Below are 25,660 nucleotides of genomic sequence, written 5' to 3'. Positions count from 1 at the left end.
TCTGAAAAAAATAAAATACATATATATTTAAAGTCATCACTTTGGATGAGCTCTAAAAACATCCCAAAAGTATAAATGAAAATTAGAACTACAATTATATATGGCAGGAAATGCATGCATGCAGGGCCATGATACTTTTTCGCCGGGCAAGAGTGCATTTTGGCACTCACATGTAATATAGAAGCAGTTAAAGGATGCATTCAGCGCCCCCTTCTGTCCAGCACCCGGGGCACAAGACCCGCCTGCTTCACCCTAGTTGCGGCCCTCCACGCATGAATATTAAATATCCGTAATTCATTTGAGACCCTCGTGATAGGCCACTAATGAACTTATCTCGGAAAGTTCTAAACAAAAACAAATGTATAACTATATTGCACGAAAAATATTCATGAATACAACACACTTAGATTCCTTTTAACATACATGTATTTGTACATAGCCAATCTCCAAGCAACGAAGTTCTCTTTCACCCCCACCCTTAAAGTGAACAAAGAAGTTATGGGCAAACCATAACGGGCCCACCTGTTGAATGAAGACAATCATATGGTACTATATGGCGAAGTATTAGTTATTGCTGGCGTTGAAGACATGTTGCTTGCTCTTCTTTTACAGTCAGCGTACAAAACCAAGTTGATATAGCCAACAGCGGAGTAACTGGTTTGCTTCTTATCGGATATGAACTGCGAGATGCAGATGCCCTTTTTGATTCGCTTCACCTGCAGAGCTGTTGGTCTTTGTCCTGCTTTTCTCCTGACTTGGGAAAATATATTTTCAAGAGCATCTGTGCTGAGTCGTCCAGGAAGAAATAAATCATAACCCCGCAGGAAGGATGCCTCAGCTAACCAGTATTCAACTCAGGACCAGTATTCAATGGCTTCCAACGACCGAACACAGTGCATTGGATGACGTCGATGAATGTTGTCAAAAAAGATATTTTTACCTCATGATTTCTCTTGGCTACGCTGCATTTTCTGATCCTCGCTGTCATTAACTGAAACCACTGGCTTATAAAATGCACCCACCATGCTGTTGTTAAAGCTGCTGCTGGCAATTGCTTCAGTGTCACTGCCTGTTCAAGGGCAGTAGCAGTTTTAACTGACATTAACTGCACTGCTAGGACTACGTTCATGGTGGTGAAGTGTGTAGGAAAAAGATGATCGTTGCTCAGATGATGTAAAGATCCGAGGCAACCTTCCTTGTTCCCTTCTGCTAGCCAAAGCTGCTTAATGTAGCCACCAGAAACTACATTAGTAGGGAGGCCTTCAGACTGTGCAACACACTCTGGTAAGTAAATGCAGTGTCTTAGAGTTGCACTCCTTACATTTTTTACCAAATGAGGGACATCTGCTATGACAAAAACATCTTCATCTCTCCACCTGAAAGAATTCTCCTGATTATCCCTGGACACTTGCAACGATAATGATTTCCAGAGAAACATCGCAAGGTGCCATGTCAGAAGCAATTGCTCTAATTGAAAGGCCAATGGCCTCTGCAGCTGAAAAAATACTCAATATCACCTGCTTTAATACATCTCCTTTGATTGATGGACCAGTTACTCATGAGCCACTACTTGTTTCCATGGCATCTGCATGCCCCTCAAAACAAAAACTAATGAGTGATAGCCAATTCCAGGTGAACCAATAGTTGTTTGGCCAACAAAAACTTTTTTTGATGGATCAAAATCAGGTTTGACCGAAATGCCCATTTCATCTAGTAGAAGAACACAGTCTTTTTGAGCTGTACACATAGTGCTGGTTTTAGTTTGCAATAAGTTGAAAATGTCTCGCAACACGTCATGCTCAACCTGAATGCTCTCCACTCTTCGATTAAGAGTGCTGTATGCAGGAGCAGGGTACCCGGTTGATCTCAAGAAATTGTATCCATGTTTGCCTAAAGCAAAACGTAATTTCAAGCCCCGTTCTATCTCTGCAGTCGACCACTCAGAAATCTCAGAAATAGAGTTGCGGTTTTTGCCCAAAACACTCACTTGCTCTGGCAACAAGAATGTTCCCACCCTGCTCTCCCTGCACTCGAGATTTTCCCGCAACTTCTCATTCTCGTCCTGCAATTTTCTAAGCTGAGCTTCGAGATCTTCCGAGCTTTTCGAGGTGGATGGTTCTGCCTCCATAATGGGTTCACAAATTCTTTCATAATGCTGTAAAACAAAGGTTTGGAAACATTATTCAAGGAAAGTGAAACTAACAGGACTGTTAAACTGTTTAAAAGAGCTAAAGGGAGAGCTCTGCTTTCTGAAACCTGTATGTAAAACTGATATATCTGGGAAGGAATTTAATTTAATATCAATTAATTTAATTTTAAACATTAATATTTGATTTACTATAGTAGTTTATGCAAGAGAATGGAATTATTTACTAACTTCATTGCAGTCAGTATTATACAAACCAACAGCACTTGCAAATGAGAATTATCGGTAAAACATTTCAGAACCATGAATATAACTATATGAAACCATTGACTTCATTTTCTGGTCTTACATATACACTCATTGCCATAAAAATTTGCGCACCCAGAAGAAGTCGTCAAAATGAAACGAAATTTTACACATGTAAGTACTACGTTGATATAAGTAAGTGATTAGAAAATACAAGAAAAAGGATCATTTATTGCAGAAAAAAGTACAAATGAACAGAAGTTTTAGCACTCTGTTGGACCCCCTCTAGCGCGAATGCACGATGCGATACCAGCAGGCATTGAGGCATACAAGTTCCGTATGATGTCCTGAGACATCTCGTTCCACAGTTGCTGTAAATGCGCCTCTAGTCAACACCCACTAGAAAACATTCTCTAGTAGGTGTTGCTCTAGTTCGACCAACCTCGTAGGGTGTCCAACTTGCCATCCCAAATGATCCCAGATATGCTCGATTGGTGACAAATCTGGGGATAGAGCAGGCCAGGGAAGGGTGGTAATGTGGCGGAGGCAGTCTTGTGACATCCTTGCTGTGTGTGGCCTAGCATTGTCTTGTTGAAAAATGGCTCCTGGGAGCCCTGCCATGAGTGGCAACACATGGGGCTGAAGGATGTTATGGACGTACCGCTGGGCTGTCATTGTGCCATGGATTAATATTAGGGGTGACCGTGTATCGTAAGCAATGCCCCCCCCCCCATACCATGACACCAGCTGTGGGAGCGGTGTGTCGCTGTAAAGCGAAGGCAGGATTGAAGCGTTCACCACGGGGCCTCCACAAACGAACACGATTGTCATCACTGCTCAAGTTGAATCTCGATTCGTCGCTGAAGACGACCTGGTTCCATTCCGTTGCAGTCCAATCCCGTCGTGTTCGACACCACTTCAAACGGAGGCGTTGGTGGGTGGGTGTCATTGGCAGCACACGTAATGGGCGCCGCGATACCAGATGTCCTTCAGCCAGGCGCCTTGCGATGGTTCGGGAAGACACAGGGGCCCGTAGTGAAGCTGCTGCCTGTGTCTGGATAGCGGCCTATGAGGCAGTTGGCTCTACGCGTGCGTTTCGGATGATGTGACGGTCTTCTCGACGACTGGTCTGTCGAGGGCGTCCTGAACCTGGTCGCCGTGTAAATAACGTCTCTTCTTTCCACTGGTCCCAACACCTCCTCACAGTAAAATCAGAACGGCCTAGTTGACGAACTACTCGCCGAGCTGACCACCCAGCTTCCATCATCCCGATGATTCTTCCCCTATCGAACTCTGACAGCTGCTCATATGGTCTTCGACGGCGGCGTAACGGCATGTCTACCTCAGCATTTCCTTTGCAAACGATTAAATACACTCCAGCAAGCTCTGCTTACCTGTTTTATACTCCAAGGAGAACGAAGTTCAACGCCCTCTAGTGGCATTACTCAATGCGCAATCACGCTGCATTTCTAATCATTTGCATATCTGCCCGACATGTACCTTCAGGCCAACTTTCGTTTCGATCCCACAATTATTTCTTGGTGCGCAAATTTTTATGGCAATGAGTGTATGTTGTGAATAGAGAATATGACGTTACTTTTTAGAATATTACATACAAAATCATTGCTCTGAACTTTTGGAAGGCCGATGCCCTTCTTCCGTTGTGGAGTGAGCTGAAACAGGGTAAGCACAGCAGTTTGCTTCAGTTCTTCCCAGCCATCTTGCCTTTTCAGTTCAAACTGGTTTTCTTAAATATGTACCTATTTTGAAGATATAACAGTGAAAGAAAGTTTGCAATTTTTTTTTACCTCAATTCAAAATAATATCGGATATATTCATATTGATTAGCATGTATGCATGCACGGTACAGTGATTCATATGGTACAGAATATTTAGCCTCTTCAGCACCACGCATGTACATGCATTCGTCGGCTTCGCATTTATGGGCATTAATATAATATACATGCGTGCAGAGGCACCAAAAACATTAGGGGGTGCAAAGCATCTCGTATATGGGTCATTCCATAAAAAAAGTGTACATACCACATTTTGGAAATGAAAAATTCAAAATTGAATTTTCAAAATGAAATTGATCTCAAATTATTGCCAATGACTTGAAGTTTAATATTTCAAATACAAATACAACGCCACAACAGGCAAATTGCCCAACGAGGTGGCTGACTTAAGAACATCATGGATCCCCGAGCCCCTACCTACTACTGCTACACCACACATGCACCCCCCGCCCCCGCGGAACCCCCCAACGAATCGGTACATGCGGGAATGTGCGTGTACGTGTAGTGCAACCTGACGTAAAGTTTGTTCCTGTGTAATGCTTCTTATGTGTAGTGCTGTCATCTGCCCCCCCAGTTTTACAAACTATGAGTGAAGTGTTATGATTGAATGATTTACTACCGTTGTAGGACTGTTGCTCTCTGTGGCGAGACTTTTTAACGGGGAGATCGGCTCGCATTTGCGCCTTGAAGTTGGGAACCACAGAAAACCAACTTCAGCCGACCACCACAGTGGGGTTCGAACCCGGATCCTCGCATCACGAGTCCGGCACTATAACCACTCGACCACCACAGCGACTTCATGAATATTTTTCACTTTCATTTTGTAATATTTTATTTCTTCGGTTTTTATGACTGAAAATCGGTGATTTTGTCTACTCTATAACGAAAAAACAAAATCTCGCTCTTAAAAAAATTAGTTATGCTGTTTTTTGATGGTTTTTCGTGATTTTTTTTGAAAAAGCACATGGGAAGTTTATTTTTTACATATATTTAGCTACTTAAAATCAAAACTATTTCTGACAGACAATATGGGTTGGTATAATTTATATTTTGACATCTTATACAGTTTGAAGTGTTCTTAAATTTTTCTGCCTCTGAACTGCAAAAATGCTATCCATAACAGAGTGGAAATTACTAACAGAATGCAAAGAAATGTTTAACTGAGAGATAGATATCTCAAATATTCCAAATAGGCTATGCAAATACACATTTCCCAAAAATTGTATGCAAAATGTGATATGTGACCAAGAAACTCCACTATAACCTTTGAAAAAGCGTCCGACCCATGACCAAACTCTTGAAAAAAAGAAACCCCCATCTCTCCTAGTTTGAATTTTGGTCTGGAAAAATTGTTAAAATCTGGTCAAAGTGTACACTGGACTTGCTCAGTTATATATTTTAACATCAGGATTTTTCTTTTATTTCAAAGTTTTTTTGTTGAAACTGAACAGTAATTTGATGTTGGTATAAATCTCACATTCATGCCTCTCACATTAGCGATCCAGAGTGAACTTCGGGGGGGGGGGCGGAATTTGTCTTGGAAACAAAAATATAGGAAGATAATAGTTCTGACATACATTTAAATATACACATAACAGATAATATATAATTTTATGGACTATTTTATCTAAACTACTGATTATTGATTATCTGTGTTCAATTTACAAAGCGAAATGAAGCTGTTTATTCAAAATATGCGTGATAGAAAATCGGGGTTAGGTTTTTGACCTTGGAAACGAGCTCAGTATTGAAATAGTCAAAAACTGACTGTCAATGTCTTCAAATATTTTTTGATACACACAAAGCATTGTTTTGCACATTTAGATACAGCCTCAATTGGAAAAACATTGCATTGTAAATGCTAGTAAAGATGCCATATCATAGTCAAACTTACTTATTCTTACTTTTGCACTAAGAACAAGTGACAGGAATTAAAGAACACTAAGAACTGACACTGCCGAATTAAAGAACATTTTAATCCTAAAAGGTAGAATTTTGATTGCTAGCTGTATTCTAATGTTATACACAATAATGGTATCGTTTTAAGTATCCAAGTGATTATCTAGTTGATTTAATATTGCATATTAATGTTTAATAAGTTGGGTCACGTGGATTGGATCTGTAATTTCAATCAAACCCTGTCTCACATTGGGGACAGGGGCCTTTTGGTTTATGCTCCCGAGCAAAGTTGGGAAAGTTAATAACATAGATAGAGAAATCATATCTTGTATTTGCAGGTTCAACTTCACTTTGCCCTAAGTAATTATTAAACCTAATTCTCCTTGAAATATCAAATTTAAATAGCATTTATATAAGTACTTATTGTTATTACACCATAATAGAAGAAGGGGGCAGAAGTAATTTAAATTGAAATACCACGCCTATGACATTAATTTATAATCACATTAAATTTGATTTTTTTTAATGGAGATACAATTCCAGCCAGCTACTCTGAATCTACAAGCGATAAGTCGCCAAATCAGTAAAACTCACTAGAGAAATCAAACATGCTTCAAGGGCTGTTTTCCAATTAATTCAATTTGCTTTGCTCTTTTCATTAAAAATATCAAAATTATTACTATTATTATTACATTATTATTATTATTACTATTATTATTACATTATTATTATTATTACTATTATTATTACATTATTATTATTATTACTATAATTATTACAAAACTTATTTACTATTTAAACATGTTATTTCCCCTTAATACATAACAAAACAACTCCCGATTCTTTCACTAGTACAGCGATAACTCGCCAAACTAGGAACAGAACAGGTGAGCAACAGAATATTTCAGGATTTAGTTAATTAATAATTCAAGCTTCATAAATTCTGTTAGCCAATAATCACGTACTTACGCATCATTTTTCCCAAATCAAACGGAATGAAAAAAAAGGGGGGAATGATTTCATGTTTTAAAATTGCCGTAACTCTTATGCCTAAACACAGCACAAAATTATGGCGCCAAATATCGTCGAACTTCGTTTGCTTTTTTTTATTTGCATTTTATCATTCGGTTCTTATTTAAAATCCTTATCATAAGTAAGATTTTGAGAAAATTGAATTCAAAAAATAATTTAATTTCACTTTCTTCACACAGGCAAGCTCCTTTTCCCGGTGTGAAATCGGCTCTCCTGGAGTTCACGATCCACTTCTTACTACGTACTTTATCGGCCGGAAATCTCAACAATCTAAACCCTTTTTTATCCGAGTTGGTGCATTTAGGAGTCGAAAAAGTAGGCATTTTTTTGTTTTTCGCAGATTTTTCACGCGAAAGGGACTTAAACACAATAATAATGATAATTAATGAGCGCGTCAGGAAGGACCCTACGATGGAATAACAGTGAGCAGAGCTACTATAAGGGCAAAGATGGCGCAAGAGTCGGCCTCCCCTATTAGGATGGCACGATAATGATGTCGTGATGTCAGTTCATGTATACCCATTTATATTAGGTCAGTCGGTTCCACCTTTAATGCCATTCCCCCCTCCCATATATCTTCACCTATGGTTTGAACTAGCGGATAAGTAAAAAAAATTAAGTGGCAACGGATTGGTTTTAAGGGACGCTGATTGAGATCGTGCAAAAAAAAACCCAATTTGTAAACAAGAAGGGAAACGATTGTTTTCGCTTCTTCTAATTATCATTGGCAAAGGGAGATTAAGTTCTCGAATCAACGCATGTTTACAGAAAACAAACAGACGATTGTACCTGCAGGATTTACCACCTATGGATGGAAACAGGCAGTCGATAACTTTTTCATTTTTGTTATATAATTTTCGAATCCTTTCAACAACAACAGATTGGCATTTCGTATCATTATATGCAAGAGCTGCTGCTCGTGTTTGCATAAATTGTCAGAGTGCCACTCACCATACCCCCTTTTGAACCTCGTATCAGTACAGAGCTTGGACCATAGTTTCGTCAAGGATATGAGTATTGTTTTGAAGAGAGTTAATGGATTCTGTGATGCAGCCAACGACGCATGTTCGTAGTCGAGGTATTAGTCGTTCATTTGTATGCGGTAACTCGTAGATTCTGCTGGATTCTGAGTCTAAATCTTCGCAAAAGTGCAGACTGGTAGACTTGTTCATCAGAATTTTTTTTTCGTTCCGTACAGCAGTGCCCGGCTCGATGAATACCTGGGGCAAAAGATTCACAGGACGGATGCGGAATGCACTGAATAAGTCGAGGATCTTCCCAAATCTTTTTCGAATGTATTACGGGGACCTCAGCGTGATTGAATGGCTTATTCTGCTGACATTCATGATAATATTGGAGATAGAAAATTTCGAGCAGTTTTTCATAGACAAACTACTTCACCGGCTAAATAACATGGACGAGGCGACGTTGTTTGAAATGACCACGCCGTTTTTTCCGATTCTGCCGCTTTTGATACGCCACCGAAGGAAAAGATTGCGGGCCATATTGGATGACATGTTCAGTCTGTCGGACGCGTTGCGTCTGAAACATTGGAAGCTGAACACTTTCGTTCTTCTGATCACGACGTTTTTTATATCCGCATTGTGCATCCTGCCGACGCCGTTTTACCTACAGCTCGACCTAAATCATCCAATCGCGAATTTCAGCGTCTACTTCCCAAAAATTTTGGGTTATGAGATACCTTATTCGGCACATGGAATGAGGTTGCGCCTATTCTGTATTGCCGTTGCTGCCGACAAGTTACACAGTTTTCTGATCTTCGATCTTATGATAGTGCTGTACTGTGTCATGTGCCTACACATGTCTCTGGTGGCCGAAAAGCTCTGCAAAGCTATTCCGAAGGTGAAAGATCAGCGAGATGTGAAGTACATTTCGAAGTCGTGGAGACGATTGAACACGTGCGTTCACGAGACCGAAGAACTGTTTTCAGGTGTCGCATTCATTTGGCTTGGAGTGTGCTTTATCAAGATCTTCGGAATGGTGTACCGCTTGCATTCGACGCCCTTGCATATCATTTTGCCCATACCGGGAATCGGACCCGCGTTCTTGATGGAAATGATTACGGATATTTTGCGATACGCTTTCTTAATCTTCATGTTGTTTGCATGCGCTTCAGCGATGAATCCGAAGATCCAGGATTTCAAGAGCAAATGCAAGGACCTTCAGCATCGAATCGAATCGCGCAGAGGGGAGAGAATCGGATATGGCGACCTCGAGAGAGGGTCGACCCTGTGGCTTCTGCGTTCGATGGCGTCGAGGGAAGTCTCCGAGATGTCGGCTTTCAATATGATCTTCTTCAAGCGTTCCTCTATACTGAACTTCTTTGGTTCAGTTGTCACATTCCAGCTGTTGCTGGTTTTCGTGACGGAACGTGAAGAAGCTGAACAATTCATAAGGACCATGATACCTTGATGCCAAAGTTTGAAGTTGCTCTGAATTCAGCTTGCTATATTTTCACTATAATTCATATTTACCTGCCTGCATTCAGCATTCGATGGCTTATGGCGCGTTCAGAACTGGTGGGCTATTCGCATTATACGGAATTAGTACGTGTAAAAGATGATGCCAATAAGACACCTCGAATCATCGACAAGGACAAGGACCAACAAAGATCAATAAAGGCTTTCTCGACTAGTCCACAAAGCCAGGAAGGATAATTTTAGAGGCATCACAAGTAAATTCAGTGCTAGTAATCACGGCAATGTATGGACGTACACTTTTCATCGCACCCTGTAGAATTTCGGACTACGTGGGGCAACATATTGTGTAGGGGCGAATTATTTTCACTCGATCCTTTAAATATTGGTCCAAGTGAGTCTGAGACATAGTCTTAATAAGAGTTAAAATATGACAAGTTCTTGTATGAGCCATGTCAGAACAGCTCGTACTAGTGATGGGGGGCCTTAGAGGAAATAATATTCGTGGTGGGGCCCGTTAAGTGAATAATATTTGATTAATTCCGTCTATTATTTAGACTTCCGCTTAAGGCATTCGGTTATTTCAATAGTCTGTTTGAATCAATATATTTGTGATTTCTATCACTGCAAGTGCAGGAGCTTCACCAAGCACTGTCTATACCAGCTCTTTTCAACCTGTTGCTCCTGGGCACCATGGTGCTTAAAGAAGTGTGATCAATGTTGACACCTGATTTCGTTCTCGCGAGCACTTGATCAACACTTCAATTAAACACCCTGAAAAAACTGCATTCAAGTATTACAATTATGTAGATTTGAGTTTGAAGCATGGCGTATGCTAATGTTACCATAAGGGTGCTCTTCGTTTGATAATTGATATCGACAGTGCTCGCGACTCGAGGAAGGTTGAAGTTTTCTGGTCTATACTCATCATCAAACGAAGAGCACTTGACCTACCTTATGTCTGAAATCTGCGTAACCGTAATCCTTGAATGCAATATTTACAAAGTGTCTAATCCAAACGTTGATCATGTGTTCGTGAGCAATAAATCGGACGCGAGCACTCTTAATGCTTAAGGGAGCACCATGGCGCTCGTGAGCAACAGGTTAGAGATGGCTGCTCCAGAGACCGACCATACATGCTGCACACATGGCCCGTTGACCGAGTTTGGCCCTCGGAGTCATCTGACGTGGCCAGTCACCTCAAAACTAATTTTTTAAAAGTGAACTAAGCAGCACATTTCCGGAGTTCTTAACTGCAGTACAGTTCCACATCACTTGAGTGACTCGTGTCACATTCACAGGTTCCTCAAGTGAACTTCAACAAATTCACAGATCACTCAATCCATCCGCGGCACATTTCAGGATCCTTGAGCGACCCACGAAATATTCACGGATTACTAAGGTGCCCTTCTCGCATGTGATTTCTTTTCTATTTTGCGATGCTTGTTTATATTTTCGTATCCTCCCTCCCCCCCCCCCGAAACACAGTACGACGTAAATTTTTCTGAATTCGTTTTAACACTAAATAAATTATGCGAGTGCTATGTGTATGTAATTGTGGCCCCTGATTTAAATGCTAGAGTGGATGGGTAACTACACAGGGTAAACCCGGCGTATTTTGCCGAACGAAAGGGGAGGGGGGGTGATAGACGAGCCCAAGTGGATCATGAAACCACGTACCAACCCTGTCCTATTTCGAACAGCTTTCGAGTTATGGTGGATTAATCGATTATGAAAAAAAATTCGTGAACTCCCGGAAAAAACCCGGATTTATGTGAAGTTTCTGAGAAACCTACACACTAACTCAGGGCCGCAACTAGGGGGGGGGGGCAGGCGGGTCTCGTGCCCCGGGTGCTGGACCAGAGGGGACGAAAATTTTATTCTCGAACCTCTTCAACATTACAAGGGGGCACCGAAATGCGCACTAGTCCCGGGTGACCATGGACCTGCACAAACTCAGTATATGTTTGGGAAGAGCACAATAAAACCTATAACGTGTCATCATTTCCATCGGGGAATATCTGAATTTAATAGCGAACTATAGGTGCTGAAAGATTAGCGAAGTTCAAAATACGGATATCCTGTAGATCAATGTTTCCCAAAGTGGACAATATCGTCCCCTAGTGGGTGATGGAATGGTCCGGGGGCGATAGAACCTACGGATTTAACATAGGTAAGCAAATTTTTAGCCATTTTTGCTCCCCCTCCCCTTTGTAAGCAAAACTTTGTCATCACTGCCCCTACCTCCTAACGCATATTGGTGGGAATGGTCAGAAATGTACGCGTGAGGGGGCATAAGGGGCTCGTGCGCCGCCCCCACCCCCAGATGAAAAAACAATTTTTTTTTAATGCAAAAAATATTTAAAAAAAATTAAAATTTCGAAAGGAAATACTTTTTTTGTATGTGCTATTATAATCGATTTCCGTTAATTTCAATGCTATTTGAAGGGTAAGAACTCAAAAATTTACTTTAAAAAATTCATTGCGACCCACCCTTTAAGCCATGTATAGTAAACCCTTGACCCGCAGACTAAATGTGGCCCTGAATGTTATCTGATGTGGCTTGTCCCCTCAAACCTAATTTTTTAAAAATTAACTATAAGCTGCACATTCACAAATCGTTTAAATGACCCGTGGCACAAGTCCAGAGCATTTAAGAGGCCCGTGGCACATTTTCAGATCACTGAAGTAGGCGTCAAAGATCACTTTCACATTCAAAGATCACCTAAGTAACCCTTGACACAGTTCCAGAACACTTAAACGATCCGTGTCACATTTAGAGATCCCTTGAGTGGCATGTGGCACAGTTTTAGAGCACTTGAGCGGCTCCCAGTGCGGTTCTACATCACTCAAGTTACCCGCGGAACATTCTCAGATTACTTAAATGATCCGTGGCATAATTACGGATCACTTGAGTGATACGTGGCACATTCCAGAGAACTTAAGCGGCCCGGAAACATTTCCAGAGCACTTGAAGGATCCGTGAAACATTTAGAGATCGCTCAAGGGGCTCTGTAGGTGACTTATCAATAGCTAGAATGTTAGTTCAGTTGCCCAATAACTATCGAAAAGTTTTTTCTCCTGAGAGAACCAGAAAACCAATATGGCTTACTGTAAGCTCTTTTGGAATGGAAGCTGGTGGAATGGACAAGTTTTTTGGCAAATTTTTGACCGAGTAGCTAGAAGGGTGTTTGTGTGAATGGCGATAAAGCTTATGGCAACAATTTGATTTTTGAATTTTGCCAAATCTTTTAGCGCCCATTAAAACCAGATATTTCGACGAAATTGCTCTGCCGCTCTTTATAGAATTTTTTTCTGCTCTTTCCAAATGTGTGCCTAGTTTGAGTATAGGCCTTTCAGAAACTTTACAAATTCTGGGTTTTTTTAAACCTTGACGCAGGGTTGGGGGGGGGGCTGTTTCATGTTTCATGTTTCATGTTCCATGTTGGGGCTCGTCTATCACTCTCTTTCGTTTGGCAGAATAGGCCAGATTCACCCTGTATAAAAAAAGGGGGCCTACTAGGCCGCATTCGATTCTATTGAAATTCTATGGCACGTCCTTAGAAAAATTGGAGTGAGTGAGTATTTATTTGTCAAGGTGATTGGAATATGTATTTAAGGGGGGGTTGGTGCACGAAATTTTCCAAAATACCAAATTTTTAAATGCTATAAAATTTTCTGCGTCTTACTGTGTTCAAGTTTTGGTTATACCTGTACTAAAAATATTTTTAAAATGTTTTAATATAAACTTCCGCCCATGCTAATGTTTCTCACTAAGGCCATTATCACACTATAAAAGTTGGATAAAATCCCTTTCATAAAACTTGAAAAATCCAACCGGTAAAGCTTATAGATTACATTAAAGCTAATGCAACCGATCATCTTATTGGTTGAGTTTTTCAAATTTTATAAAAGAAATTTTAGAAAACTTTTATAGTGTTAATCCCAGCTTAAAATGCTTTTTTAAGTATCTTTTTCGAACACCACTTATTCAAATGTCTTGACACTTTTTGTGTGTTTCTCAACACTATATGGATTGATGCAGTTGAATATTAAAGGACAATACGGAAACATTCATTCTAATATTTTCGTGCTTGAGAAAATAAAAAGTTCAAATCAGTATTATTGCATGAATATCCAACTCAAAAGTAGGTCTGGTTAGTTATTTTATATTCAATCTTCTGCGCTTCGTATATACAGGGTGGGCAAAAAAGTCCGTAAAAACTTTAAAAATTCATAAAAACCGGAAAAATAACCGAAATAAAAATGGTTTGCAGGGTTAGCATGGCCGGCACGGGAATTTTATCTTTTCTTTGACTTGTGTACGTCAGCGCCACCCATCGGCTGTTTTTTTTTAGTTACTTTTTTTCCTGTCTTAAAAAAATTCCCGTGACCTAGCGATGCTGCCCTGCGACGAAGCCCTGCAAACCGTTTATTATTTCGGTTATTTTTTCGGTTTTTTATGAATTTTTAAAGTTTTTACGGACTTTTTTGCCCACTCTGTATTACTCAAAATATTAATATACATATTTTATTTTCAAATTTGCTTTTTATTTTATTATCTATTCACAACGCCTCAGAAAGGCTATTTGTGAGTCGTCAGACAGCCTCACTGGGAAACGACGAAATAAATTCTGTTATCCTCAAGCGGCCGCGAAGCCCCTGGAGAGGGCACAACATGGAGTCCAAAGGGCTACGCGGAGCACCGGTTGAGAGCCGCTGCTCTAGACCCAGGACCGTTCACTGCCCCCCCACGGAGACTCGAACCCCCGGTCTCTCGCTTGCCGGACGAGTGCTCTACAAATAACCAGTCTCACAATGAATCTTGAATTTTTAACTAGTTTTGGAGCACTTTGCCACCAGAAGATATGAGTGGATTTCAATAAAAAAAATTTCAACTTGGATATATATATATCCAAGACACAACTTTCCCACCCCAAGCCAAAAGTAATTTCGAAAAAAAAAAATTTTTCCCATTCTTTTTCAATCTATCCTATTAGATTCCAAAAAAATTCCAAAAAAAAGTCCAATATTCGCCGAGGTATTTGAGCTACCTAAACGGGTTCAGAGCCGTACCTGAATGGGCCCCAAGTGTTAACATGGCCCTGGTTCTATGTAGATATATTTTAGAAGCATCAAGGGGACTCCTTACCTGGTTGGGAGTACCTTTATACAAATTGACGTACTTATTTTCAAAAAAAAAAAAAAATAAATAATGATAATATCAAATCTCATTTACGTGGGGCCTTCCTATACACTCAAGACCCCGGGTGGGCACATGCGTTAAGATGGCCTTAACTCTATGGGCAGCTCTGCTTCATTCTAATTTGGGTCGTGACCCATAGCTCAAGTGTTCCTGGCTGTAAGTGTATTTGTACGACCCGTCTCGGATGCCCGTACGAATCAATATGGGTCGTGACCCATAACTCAATTACTGGCCGTTAGTTGGTCTAAACGACCCATCTCGGAACTAGAGAGGATCGCGGCCCATAGGTTAAGAACCCCTGCTTAATGGACACCCGAAATGGAACGCAGACACAGTGTCCGACTCACGACCGAGAAATCATAAGGTATTGAAGAAAACAAAAAATTTATGATAATTGTAATTTCTCGGTAAAATACACTCTGCATTATGCTAATAAGGAGTCTGTATCTCATGCAAATTGCCTAAGGGAGAAGACAATTTGTAAAGTACGGATGACCGAAGGCCATCATCACTCTAACTCCAACAGAATGGGTCTGTCAAGAAACAGCGCATTTCGCTGTTATTTTCAGGGATGCATGAAGCGTAACACCCATCGCACGAAAGAAAAGAAAATGGACACGAGACAGACATCATTTCTTCTTCTTCTTCTTCAAAGAATCGAAAATAATATTTCGCTTTTTAAATGCCCAAAAAGGTAAAGAGTTCGAAGCCCCACAAAACGGGAATTTCACTGATATCGAAATGAGGTGACCCATTTATAAAACATCATCGTCAAACAACGCCATCTCTCGTCTCTTCTTTTCACATTTCTTTGGTCTCTGGCTTTTACTCTTTTTATCTTTTCTGTTCGGAGATCAGAAGATCCATCGGAATAAATTTCAGAATGAAAGGAACAAAATATTCTTATGGTAGCCGTAGCGCGGTGACGCGGCTTCATTAAGATATAGCGCAATGAAATTGATACCCATCGGAGTAGACTTGCTTACTTACCGAACATGGTCAGACTCTGTCGCTTGCACAGTTTAAGCACATTGCCCTAGAAGGCGTGGCGCCGTGTCGGAAAATTTTTGTTCATTATCTCAATTTACAAATAGCATAAATATACGCAGAGAAGAAAGTATCGATTCCATTCAATGGAAGAATCGATTTCGTAATTAACGGAAATTGATATTGAATGAAAGAATCGGTTTCGTAATTAAAGAAAAATTAATATTCAATGAAAGAATAAATTTCGTAATTGAAGAAAATTCATATTCAATGAAAAAATCGGTTTCGTAATTAAAGAAAAATTCATATTTAATGAAAAAATTGAGTTCCTAATGGAAGAAAATTCATATTCAATGAAAAAATCAATTTCGTAATTAAAGAAAATTCATATTCAATGGAAACATCAATTTCGTAATTGAAGAAAAATTCATATTCAATGAAAGAATCGATTTCGTAATTGAAGAAAACTCTTATTCAATGAAAGAAAAGTTTCATAAGTAATAAATTCATATTCAATGAAAGAAATGATTTCATTATTAAATAAAAAATTCACATTAAATAAAAAATGCACATTAAATAATTAAAACATAAAATTCGTTCAAAAATACATACAGTCAAACCCCGTTGTAGCACTTCCCGATTTAGCGCCAACTCCGCTTAGCACCAAAATTTTTCAGCGAACAAATGTTCTATACATAGGGATTACACACGTTAATTTGTGATTCGATATAAAGCCAAACTCATTATAGCGCCAGAAACCCGCGAGACAAATGATGGCGTTACATCGGGGTTCGATTGTAATTCATAAAAATTAAATTCACGCTAAATTCATATTCAATGAAAGAAATTGAAGAGCGTCCACCGAGAACGGAAATTAATTCCTAATGTCGAAGCATTTATTTTAACAATTTCAAGCATATACAGTCGAATTCCGTTTTAACGAATACCGTTATAGCGAAAATCTTGTTTTATAAAAAACACTTTTCTAATCCTCTAGATGAGGTATACATAGGAACAATGCAAAAAATGTGGAATTTATAACGAAATGGCGTTTTAACGAAGTGATTTCTCCGGTCTCTTGGAGTTCGTTATAACGGGATTTGACTGTATATAACTGATCTTATCGCGGAATTCTTCATTTACTGTAAATACTGTAAATAATATTAAAAAAAGAACAAATGAGTAATATTGTGATATTGAAATCACACACGTTTGATTGATACAGTAAGACCTCGGTATAACGTCATCAATTTTAACATCGCCCGGCCTATGACGTCACTTTGCCTCACCCAGCATAGTTAGAGGAATGGAATTACGGTACTCGTTATTAAGTCACTCCACTTATTAAGTCATTTCTATTCGGTCCGCTTAAGTGAGGTTATTCCGAGGTCTGAGTGTACGATATGTATGTATGTATGTACAGACGTATTCGCCTTAAAAATTTTGACAGTATCTTGACGCAGTCTATATACAGTCGAATGCCGTTATAACGAGCTCGAAGAGAGACCGGAGAAATCACTTCGTTATAACGAAATTTCGTTATAAAGGAATTTCGGGTTTGTGCATTGTTCTTATGTAAACTTACCTGAGGGATTAGAAAAGTGTTCGTTAAAACGAGATTTTCGCTGTAACGGTATTCGTTAAAACGGGATTCGACTGTATTTTTAAAACGGGCTCGTGTACGTGTTTGTATGTTGATAAATGCTTTCGTGAATATTCTCAAGGACGTATTTATGTTCCATTCTTGAGCATGACATAGGGTGTCCGGGCATGACAAACTTCACATTAAGGTTCACAACACACACACGCACAGCTTCTGGCATGGCCAAGGCAACACCATTTATAGCAGAAGGCCTCTGCTCGAAGCTCGTGACGTCACTGAAGAAGGCCATCTCACCTATAGCCATTGGATATAGCAGGATACTACTAAACCTCACATGTACCTCGTACCATATTCCTCTGCGGAACTTCTAACGAATTGGTGCATGCTGGGATATGCGTGTCCGTGTTGTGAGTCTAACGTGAAGCTTGTTTCTGTGTAATGCTTGTATAGTGCTGTCATCTGCCATGTAGCAAGCTGACACTTGCGCCATCTTTACCGTTTTTCGTATCATATCCAATGGCTGTAGGTGAGATGGCCTTCTTCGGTGACGTCACGAGCTTCGCGCGGAGGCCTTCTGCTACAGATAGCATTGGCCCAGGTCTTCGACAACCTTTTAAAACCTTTGGTGGGCCATAGTCTGCTTAGGAGGACGTGCAGGGCCATCTTAAGAGCATCGTGGGCCTCGAACCGAGTGATTTTCTGAGGCCCTACCTGACTAATACTCGAAAAATTCAACTACTTCTCATTTTTCCGAGGCTTCTCTTCTCTTGAGGCCCCCGGGCCGTACCCAAGATTGTCCATGCGTTAAGACGGCACTGGGAAGTTGTCCGGGCTGAAGGTATCCAAAAGTAATGGCTTAATACAGAGAGAACCACAATGTGCTTTGTTGTGAAAGAGCTTCACCATCGATATGAGATTCTTCCAAGTTTTCTACCAAGGCCATGCATGCGCACCATTGGTAGATTTATAGAGACACGTTCCGCAGAGGCAACGCTTATCGCCAGCATGGGAACCTCGGGGGTCGGTTGATGTTAGTTTTCCAATTTCAAGGCGCAAATATGAGTCGATCTCCTATTTAAGAAAAAGTCTCTCCACAGAGAGCACAATCAGCCTTACAACATTTGAAATTCACGCATAGTACTGCATGGCAGTATCAATATCCGTTGCCGCTTTCGTCCGCATGGCCAGAAAAAACATAATAACCTGTGTAACAACAACATCCCCCCCCCCCTCTTTCCCTTGTTTCCTACAGTCTCCCTCTTGCCGGCGCGGGATGGAATGCGTCGTGGTAGTTAAGAACATATGAGGTGGCCATATTACCCGTATTTTAAGGGACACTTTTTTTTTTTCAATCAGCGCTTCAAGAAAATATTTCTTTCCTAATTTTATTGAACTCATTTGATAAGAAGTGATTTAGTGGTGCTAAGTTGGCATCAAATCCATTTAAAGAATCAAATTAATGACATAAATTTTCTAGGGAGCACCTATTTTCGCACCTCCTTCAGGAGCCGCTCTTGCCTATAACTTTAACTCCCTGCATTAGGACCGATCAACGGATACACGAATGAAGAAACATATCCGACGGTATGGAAAAATTACACAAAGCTTCGAGTGTGGGGATCATTCTGGGTTATTTATAGGCACATGCGGATCTGTCTGGAGGGGCGAATTGCGAAAGTTCGTTGGAGCATTCCGTATTTTACATGATAGATCAGGCTCTTGGGAAGGGCGATCGTTCCTGTGTCGTCGTCGTTCCCGGATCTGTGCCTGAGCAAACATCTTCAGTTGCGAATGGCAGACATCTTCAGTTGCGAATGGCAGACATCTTCAGTTGCGAATGGCAGACATCTTCAGTTGCGAATGGCAGACATCTTCAGTTGCGAATGGCAGACATCTTCAGTTGCGAATGGCAGACATCTTCAGTTGCGAATGGCAGACATCTTCAGTTGCGAATGGCAGACATCTTCAATTGCGAATGGCAGGTATCTTCAAATTAGAATGTAGCGGAGGCAGACATCCTCAAATTCGAATGTAGCGGAGGCAGTTATCTACAGCTGTGAATGTAGCGGAGGCAGTTATCTACAGCTGTGAATGTAGCGGAGGCAGTTATCTACAGCTGTGAATGTAGCGGAGGCAGTTATCGACAGCTGTGAATGTAGCGGAGGCAGTTATCTACAGCTGTGAATGTAGCGGAATCTCATGCATCTTCAAATTCAAATACAGCGCGCGGAGGCAGTTATCTACAGCTGTGAACCGAGCGGGGGAAGGAATCTTCAGCTGTGAATGAAACCGAGGTAGATATCTTTAGCTGCGAATGAAGCTCAGGCAGATATCTTCAGCTGCGAATATAGTGGAGGCAGCTTCAAATGGAAGGAAGACAGACATTCTGCAGACTCTCAAATGGAGGGAAGGCAGCTGCGAATGAAGCGAAGACAGGATAATGGCTCGCAGAAAAGAAGTATTCTGTAGGATTGGAGCATATCCCGTATTTTACAGTCCTCTCATATTATTCGGCCCTTGGCAGGGGCGACCACACCCCCCCCCCCCTCTGGATCAGTGGTTGCATCATCGTAAGTTCCTTCTCGTCCATCATAATAAACTCAATTTCGATCGATAGAAACTATGGGTTAAACAGACCTGGTTTTTGTTTCGAGAATCACTCTCCCTGGTACTGAGAGTTCTTATCATCTCTTATTTAATAATACCCGTAACTTGTCATCTTCGATGAAATAATTCATTTTCATTCTAAAACATATTTTTTGATCTCGGGATATACTTTCATGATCTTGATGTGTATATATGGTTGTTTGAAACGCATGAATAGATAAAATATGATTGAGCATTTGAATCTATTTTTCTCTTCTTATTGCATGTTTAGTTTTGACTGAGGATTTTAATATATAATAACACAAATACAAAACACGTTTAGGATTTGGTTCTTCCTTGTTTTTGATCAGTTATATGTTGTAGATATTTTAATCTTATGTATTTTTTGTAAAATAATTGAAATTTTGAACAATTTTTGAAATGTGTGTATGTAAGGACTAGTTTAGAGCCGATTTTGTCACTGAGCCGATGTTCCGACCAAAGAAATTTGCTCAAACTTCCATTATGCATCTGCTGATTCAAATGACACGCAAAGCGTAAGGTATCTCTATTCACGTTCAAAGCTATAGGAAACATTAATATAATTGAAAATCAGTGATTATACATAAGTAATAAATACGAAGGTAAACCAGACACTATTGGCAACCGCTGAAGATAAACTCAAAACCATTGGCAACTCTGCAGATTAACCAGAAACTGTTAACAAACGCCAAATATCAACCAGAAACTATTGAAAAACGCTGGAGATGAATCTAAAACTAGTGACAAACACTGAAGATAAACCAAAAACATTTGACATACGAAGAAGATAAATAAAAATTATGATCATAAACTAGAAACTATCAAGATAAACCAAAAACTATGAACATAAACCAGAAACGATGATCATAAACCAGAAACGATGATCATAAACTAAGAATCATTGACAAACGCTGAAGATAAACCACACATTGCCAAAAATTGCTGAAAATAGCCGGCATATTTTAAACATAACCCAAGAACTAATTGCTAACATTTCTGACGACAAACTTGAAACTGTCCACAAGTTACAAAAAATAAACAATAATTGCGGCAAATCCTGAAAATAAACCAAAATTACTTCTTATTTTTCTTCTTCTACTACTACTGACGTACATTACAAACGTACATGCATCTCAAATCAAAATTACTGAAAGATGCTGAATTTAAACCGCAAATACTGCTGAAAAGTGCTTGAAGGTAATCAATACTGCTAACGATGTCTAAATATGAACCATAATCTGTCTCGTGTTCTAAACACAACCCAAAGCCTGCTACAAGTTGTAAAGACAAAGAAAACCTGCTAAGAAGATAAGAAAATAATTCTCAAAAGTTTGAAACGTAAACCAAAGCTATGAAATAACGCTGAAAATTAATAAAAAAAAGACTACCTCCTAAACTTTGCTGAATGATGCGGAAAAATGCGGAAGATAAACCAAAATCTGCTAAAAAATCTTCAAGATTCTGAATGCTAAAAATAAATCAAAACTATTACAAAAATGTTGAAGATTAACCTAAAACAGCTACGAAAATGAACCAAAAACCGCCAAAAAAATGTATTCAAGGTGAACCATATACTTCGAGAAAAACCTCAAAAGCCAAAAAAAATCTTCAATATAAACCATATTCTTCGAGATAAACCAAAAGTTGCCTGAAAAACCATCTTCAAGTAAAACCAAATAGGTGCCAAAAAAAAAAAGGTCTTCAAAGTAACCCATATACTTCGAGATAAACCAAAAACTTCCTGAAAAGAAAAACCAAAAACTGCCTGCCTTCAAGATAAACCAAAAACTGCCAAAAAAAAAGTCTTCAAGATAAACCAAAAACTGCCAAAAAAAAGTCTTCAAGATAAACCAAAAATTGCTAAAAAGATCTTCGCGATGAACTTGAAACTACCAAAAAAGTCTTCAAAATTAACCAAAAACTGCCAAAAAAAGAAGGTCTTCAAGATAATCCAAAAACACCATCAACACGCAAACGTAAATTAAATTATTCTATCGCACGTAAGAAACAAAAAAACGGTTCTCTCCAAACAAAGATTTTTATAAATCACAAAAAAAGGAACAAACACAACGGTGCAGTGGATTTTTACGTAATTACTCTTAATTAATCTCTTTTTTAGAATAACCACCATTATCTTAATGAATTACGCAATAACAAGGAAGAATTTATTAATAAACATATTCGAGTATAACTTATTTTTATCGACGAAAATAATGTTCTTTTTCGTGTTCGTCTGAGTTTTATTTACGTGATCATCTTTCCTGTACTAAACGGTTGAATAGTTTGTCGTTATAACGCGAAGCCAAAAAGAAATTACGTGTTATCGGACCATTGAACATAGTGTTACGCCTGTTACTCCAAAATGTAACGAGATGACAAAACATATGGTTTCTGTTTTTTAGCATAATGTTAAGCATTTTTTTTTTTTCACATGTAAAAAGTTTTTTGGTTGATCGCGATGGTTCTAGAAAATTTGAAGAAAAAAAAATGTATATGATAATATTATGCGGAAGTATTGTTGTGTGGAACCCAGATTCAAAACTAACTACAAAGTAATTTTAACAGATTGCCTGTAATAAAATCCTCATTTACCTCAGTTGAAATTTGAAATTCAATTTATCCTGGGGAATTTGCGGTTTTTTTTTCCGTAATCCTGGATTGTAGAGATTAGACAGAACTTGTACGGAAGAATGATTTTTGTGGTTTGTTATCGTACTTTGATGAATTACTTTGTTAATTGGAATATAAAATTTGATTACACGTCCGCGCGTGCAAAATAACAATATGGTGGTCTTTAAGGGTTTTCTTATCCTTGAGAGAAGCCAGCAGACTCGATTCTCAGGCCATTAGCATAAGGAAAGGGTTCTCAACCGGTGCTCCGTGGGCACTTCCCAGGGGCTCCGCGGCCAGTCGAGAATAATAGAATAAATCAATAAATTTGATAAACAAAAAAAAGGCCTAAAGGGTACCACTGTATAAATAATATACTAAAAAGGGCTCCTCGAGCTAAACAGGGCTCCGCCATTGAAATTATACACTGAAAAGGGCTCCGCGAGTCAGAAGAGGTTGAGAACCGCTGGCCTAAGGAAAGGGTTCTTCACCTTTATCGGCCGCGAGACCCAAAATCAACAACAGAATTAGCTTCGCGACCCATGGGATTGTTTTTTTTTTTTTTTTTTGGAAATAAGTGAAACCAAAAAGTGGCCCATAACAGGACCGTAAATGGAGTTTTACGACTCGTCTAGGAAGCCCCCCTACGAGTCAAGTTTGAACCGCGACCCATAGCACAAGAATCTGGCTTCAAGTGGATTTGAACGACTTCTCTCGGAAGCCTCTGTGAGTGAAGTTTGTGTCGCGAGACATAGCTCAAGAATCCCTGACTGCAAGTGGATTCGTACGACCCATCTTGGAAGCCCCCTGCGACCCAAGTTTGAGTAACGACCCATAGGTTAAGAACCCCCCCCAGCCTAAGATTCTAACAGCGTCCTTCTGGTGGAGTCCGTGATTTCTTCTGCTATGTCGTTTGTCAAGATTCACGAAGTTTTAGCATTACATTAAAAGAGCATTGTTTTGCACATTGATTGTACCATATATAAAATAATTCAGATAAAAACGGTTATGAAAAATATCGTAACGGTTATGAAAAATATCGTACGTAGAATAGAGATGGATGATGATTTTTCGCTCTGCTGACATACTAAAAATCAATAGGCTTTCTGGATTTCACGCCGAGGTAAACATGGAAAAAGGTGTCGTTCCGTCCATCGATAATCGAACCTCTCGCATTCCGGACAAGCGCATTGACCATTATACATACTACAAACAGGCAACCCCCCCCCCCCGTTTTACCTAAAACACGCACATTAGCGTGACTTGCTGAGTAGAGACTGCACAGCCTCTTTTTTCTTTTGTAATTCAGCTAATGGCCTCCAGACGGCGGCAGTGGAGATGGATGATGATTTTTTTTTTGTTCGACTGAAGATACACGAAAGTAGATTTGTCCCTCTTTGGGGCCATAGCCATTTTTGACCCCCCCCCCCCGATGCTGACGTAATACTTGAATGACCCCTTTGGTATGATGGTCATTGCGCTTGCCCTGTGAGAAAGAGGTCCTGAGTCGGATTCCCGGTGGAGAGAACGGCACTTTCTTTCAAGCTCACCTCTCGGAATAATATCCAGAAAGCCTATTGATTTCATACAGTCGAATCCCGTTCTAACGTATACCATTATAGCGAAAATCCCGTTTTCACGAACACTTTTCTAATCCTCCCGATATGTTTACATAGGGACATTTTTAAATAACCTGGAATTCCTTTATAACGAAATTTCGTTATAACGAAGTGATTCTTACGGTCTCTTGGAGTTCGTTATAACGGGATTCGACTGTATATCATAGGTATTGTTGAAGGGGAAATCCCGTTTTGTGTCCGGTTTTGGATACTACGGCGGGATGAACTAGGAAAGAAAAGTCATCTGGTATCCACTGGGAATTAAACCCATATGGACTTGCAGACCAGGCAAGTGAGCTATACACCACTGGAAACCAGACATGCCTTCCTTATTTCACGCACTGTGGCGTGGGTCACTTAAAAGATCTGGTTTAGCAGCACACCAGGTCACGTAAGTGATATGTAAATGAACCATGGGTCACTTAAGTGATCTGGTAATGTGCCGTTTACAGTTCATTTTTACAAAATTAGATTTGAGGTCTTATGCCACATCAGATGACTCAAAGGGCCACGACTAGCCAGCGGGCTATGGGTTGAGCATGTATGACCAATAGGGTTTGCAAGCACGCGAGTGAGCAAAAGAGTAACTTAGAACGTGAGCAAGTATGTGAATGACCAGAAGAGTGACCTACAGTGCGAGCAATCGGGTCAGGGAGTGACCTACAGTGCAAGCAATCAGGTCAGTGAGTGACCCAGAGCGTGTGCAAGCATGTGAGTGACCAAAATATAGTGCAAGCGTAACTAGCGAGTGACCTAGAGTGTGTGCAAGCATGTTAGTGACCAAAAACAGTGTGCTAGTATGACCAGTAAATAAACTAGAGCATGTGCAAGCATGTTAGTGACCAAAAACAGTGTGCTAGTATGACCAGTAAATAAACTAGAGCATGTGCAAGCATGTGAGTGACCAAAACAGTGTGCAAGTATATGAGTGAACAAAACAGTGTGCAAGTATGTGAGTGATAAAAACAGTGCGCAAGCATGTGAGTGATCAAAACAGTGCGCAAGCATGTGAGTGATCAAAACAGTGTGCAAGCATGACTAGTGAGTGATCAAAACAGTGTGCAAGCATGACTAGTGAGTGATCAAAACAGTGTGCAAGCATGACTAGTGAGTGATCAAAACAGTGTGCAAGCATGACTAGTGAGTGATCAAAACAGTGTGCAAGCATGACTAGTGAGTGACCTAGAGTGTGTGCAAGCATGACTAGTGAGTGACCTAGAGTGTGTGCAAGCATGACTAGTGAGTGACCTAGAGTGTGTGTGCAAGCATGACTAGTGAGTGACCTAGAGTGTGTGTGCAAGCATGACTAGTGAGGGCAAGTATGTGAGTAACCAAAACAGTGTGCTAGTATGGCCAGTAAATAAACTAGAGCATGTGGAAGCATGTGAGTAACCAAAACAGTGTGCAAGTATATGAGTGATCAAAACAGTGTGCAAGTATATGAGTGATC

This window comes from Pholcus phalangioides, unplaced genomic scaffold, assembly GCF_987345545.1.
Source record: "Pholcus phalangioides strain wild (caught in Gottingen) unplaced genomic scaffold, Ppha-v1.0 ptg000014l_1, whole genome shotgun sequence".
Taxonomy (NCBI): Eukaryota; Metazoa; Arthropoda; class Arachnida; order Araneae; family Pholcidae; genus Pholcus; species Pholcus phalangioides.
The sequence above is the reverse complement of the archived record's forward strand: the minus strand, read 5'-3'. Positions refer to the sequence as shown.